The sequence below is a fragment of the Echinops telfairi genome, unplaced genomic scaffold (genome assembly GCF_000313985.2).
Source record: "Echinops telfairi isolate 266 unplaced genomic scaffold, ASM31398v2 ScPeMD7_18;HRSCAF=68, whole genome shotgun sequence".
In the NCBI taxonomy this organism is placed as follows: Eukaryota; Metazoa; Chordata; class Mammalia; order Afrosoricida; family Tenrecidae; genus Echinops; species Echinops telfairi.
In genome coordinates, this window is record NW_022103915.1 from 87,012,387 (window position 1) to 87,016,079 (window position 3,693).

General features: G+C 44.8%; 3 non-coding genes across 3 annotated transcripts; 2 read left to right on the forward strand and 1 right to left on the reverse strand.

Moving 5' to 3' along the window:
- The first annotated feature begins 1,677 nt into the window (after positions 1 to 1,677).
- On the forward strand, positions 1,678 to 1,750 carry TRNAT-UGU. The gene has a single exon. It is a non-coding gene; the product is annotated as a tRNA-Thr (tRNA).
- Positions 1,751 to 2,076: 326 nt separating this feature from the next.
- TRNAP-AGG lies at positions 2,077 to 2,148 on the forward strand. Its single transcript has one exon. It is a non-coding gene; the product is annotated as a tRNA-Pro (tRNA).
- A 1,418-nt stretch (positions 2,149 to 3,566) lies between these two features.
- On the reverse strand, positions 3,567 to 3,648 carry TRNAL-AAG. The gene has a single exon. It is a non-coding gene; the product is annotated as a tRNA-Leu (tRNA).
- Positions 3,649 to 3,693: the final 45 nt, after the last annotated feature.

Here is a 3,693-nt window from a genome sequence, read left to right on the forward strand (position 1 = left end):
CACGTTCCCATCCACAAACTCTTTCTGGAGCAAAATCCTGCTTTGTAGACCATCGATATGTTCTTTGAGGAGTTCTGGTGGCAAGTAGTGGGTTACACTATCTGGCTGTTAACCTCAAGGTTTTCGGTTTAAAACCACCAGCCGCTCCTCTGGAGAAAGATGAGGCAGTCTACTGTAAAGAGCTGCCGTCTCAGAACCCACAGGAGCAGCTCCACCCTGTCCTGTAGGGGAACGAACACATATTTAATATTTGACAAATTAATGTGCTTACAACTGAGCCTCAGAAGAGATTGGGGTTGATGGGATGGGGCTGGGGGACGGGCAGGGAAGCCTTCCGGTCCATAGCGAAGAGGAAGACATCAGCCCCTGTAGAGACAGAAATGAACTCCCATGTTGTGACCGAGCAAGGATGAGGAAAGGAACTTTAGGAAACGGTAAGAGGAGCCGAGAGTATTAACAGAGAAGGACAAGCACGGAGAGGAGGAGAAACAGCACAGGAGGCAGAGGGGTGGGAAGGCTGCTCACACCGTTCCGACGTTCCGTTTTGCTTCCGTCTAGTCTTTGGCAACATTCACTTCCAGAACCAGGGCCCTGAGATTCCAGAGAGTTAAACCAACTGACCGGCATCTCTTAGTCTGGAAGCTCCACTGACACCTGTTCACCTGGGTGACCTTGCTGATATTTGCAAGACCGATGACGGCTTCCAGGTTTACAGCAACACCGCAGGCCACCAGGACAGTGACAGACAAGGTGGACCAGAGGGTTCGTAGACTCTAACTTTCACCTGCCACGCCGCCCCCCACCCCCTGCCTTTTTTTTAATAAGATCAGACGCACGTGTAGAAGAGAGGGTTTTCACTGGTTGGAAAATTTAAAGAACACTACCACCTTACAGATGTCATACAAAATGTGTGATCTTGGACAAATAAAAGCATTTAAAAGTAGTAGGTACAAGAGCAGGCTTGTGGACAGAGGGTCAAAATTTAGAGACTGCATGTATCACAGCTTTTGTATAATGTTCGTACCGTTGCATTTGCAACAAGAAAAAAGTGCATGACCTCTCCTATATAAATAAAATGTTAGTTCCTCAGCTTATATAACAAAGTCTCTAAAAGTTGTAAGAAAGTTCTTTATATTTTATTTGATTATTTTGATAGTGTATATGTGGTAGTATAAAAGATTAAGCTCTTTCTTATGGCCACCCCTTTTCCCTGGACCTTTGAGAAAGGGGCACTAAGACCAAAAAACCCCACTAAACTTGGGGGCTTTCACTTCTAAAAAAGGACAAAATGGAGATAAACCTGCCCTCTTCCTGGATTTGACCACCACATTAAGTGGAAGGAGTGGACTATAATATTCCCATCTTCAGATACTGTCTATATGCACTGACTGCTTATTTCTTGGGTGGATCTCCCTGTGTAAACAAATACAGACCTCCAGTTCTTACATCTGCATGGTTCTGTGCACCCCTGTTGCACAGGAGGTAAAGTCTCTGCAGGGTATCAAAGATGGATGATGAAAAAAAAACAGAGATGGAGGATAGCCAGGCTAGTGCTCTACTTTTGTGAGAAAATAGTTTGTGTTCCTACTCAGATTGAAATCTTAATAGTAATTGAAAATATTAAGCTTACAATACACACATACAAGGTTGGAGGTAGAAACAGAGAATTATGGAAAGGGCTCCATAGCTCAGGGGTTAGAGCACTGGTCTTGTAAACCAGGGGTCGCGAGTTCAAATCTCGCTGGGGCCTTCTAGTTCCGTTTTCTTTTCATTCTTTTTCCCAGAGACGCTTCAAGAAATAGGGCTTGGGAAGAGTATGCGCCATAGATCTATTGCTGTCCTCTCTGTTGTCCCAGCAGTCATTCAAATAATGCAGATTCACTCTGCTGCCGGAAGCTGTCAAGCTAGTCTGGACTCACCGAAAGCAGCTGACACATGACTCACGTGGTGAAGCGCATGCTCGTCGTAGACAAATGAGTATTCCTGCCAATAGAAGGCACTGAAGTACATGTTCTTTCAGGAAACACTAATGATATGACTGAGCCTTGGGGCTAAATGCAAATAACTATGTCATCTGGCTCGTTGGTCTAGGGGTATGGTTCTCGCTTAGGGTGCGAGAGGTCCCGGGTTCAAATCCCGGACGAGCCCTCTTTTAATCATACTGTTTATTATGTGATCCCATCGCGCGTCCCTGGAATATCAGGCGAGCGCACCATTCAATAATTTGGAGCATGTGTTTTGTTCTTTGCACTCTCTGAAGAGTTGCAACCAAATGGCCAGACCGAGACAGACACACCGTTGTATCTTCAGTTCTGCTTGTATTTATATATATTGGAGAGAAGGGTGCTTTTCCCGTCTGAGTGTGAACGCACTGATTTCACCTTAATTGTTCCAGGAGAGTTTTTTATTTTTCATAACTCATCTCTGCAACTGGGGCTGTTTTGGGGGCTAAGGGATAATTAAAAACGAACAGAAACATTGCAAAACTGCGGTTTCCCTATTCCTTTTGTGCAGCTCTCCCAAATATTAACATTTGGTAAGATTATGAAAGTCAAGATGTTAAAACATTATGTTTACATGAACCAAAAATTGTATTTGGGTTTCACCAAAGGTTCCACTAGTGCTGATTTTCTGTTCCCAGATTCAATTCAGGATCCCACCTCGTATGTAAGGATCATGTCTCCCGAGTACTCTCCAATAGAGCTGGTCCTCTCAGTCTTCCCTTGACTTCCGTGACTTTGAGACCTTCGAAGAGTATCGGACAGTCAGTCACCCTGTAAAAAGTCCTGCAACTTTGATTTGTCTGATGTTTTCTCATGAGTCCAGGAGGTTACACGTTGACAAAAAAGTCATCCATTGAAATAGGTGTCCTGCTCCTCAAACTTCTTGGGAAAGAAGGCGCAGCCTTAAAATCTTGGTGTGCCTCAGGGAACCTACACAGTCTCCATGTGTTTAAACAAAGTTACTGATGAAACATTCATTGACCGGTCCATTCTGTTCAAATCTCCTTACATGTACTAATTTTCATAATACTCCCACGAGGTGTATACTTCCATCATGTTCATTTTACGAATGTGAAACGATGCACACGGAGGGCAAGCAAATTGCCGAAGGTCGGCATTCTAATAGCAAGGCCCTTGGCACACGACCCCCTTCCACGTAACCTCACTTCCTTCCTTGTACCCCGCTTGTTTTCTCCCGCTTCATAATATTCAAGGTCATGCTGTGATTGTATGTTACTCTTCCCGTGTGGCCTGGGGCCTGAAAGTGGGGAGAAATGATGCTTTATTCATCTTCATGGACGACGAGAACAGGGTGCACAAAATTGGCTCTTTGGCTGAGTTAAGAAAGGCAAAGCACTGCTTGCAAGTTTAAGGTACAAAAGGTCCGAACACTGGCCTCCCTTACTGTCTGACTTTTGAAAGACTTTGAAATATGCACTTTAAATTATGAGGCTTGGGGATATGGTACAAGAATTGACACGATAATTGCCATGAGAACATTGCTTAATGCAGCCCAGCATAATTACACGGAAGTTCAAGAGGAGAAGAAAAAAAAAAAGGCGATGGCAGCGGTGGGATTCGAACCCACGCCCCCGAAGAGACTGGAGCCTTAATCCAGCGCCTTAGACCGCTCGGCCACGCTACCGCTTAGAAAACCAAGCCCAGGATACGCTCTACTGTTGACTCGTTT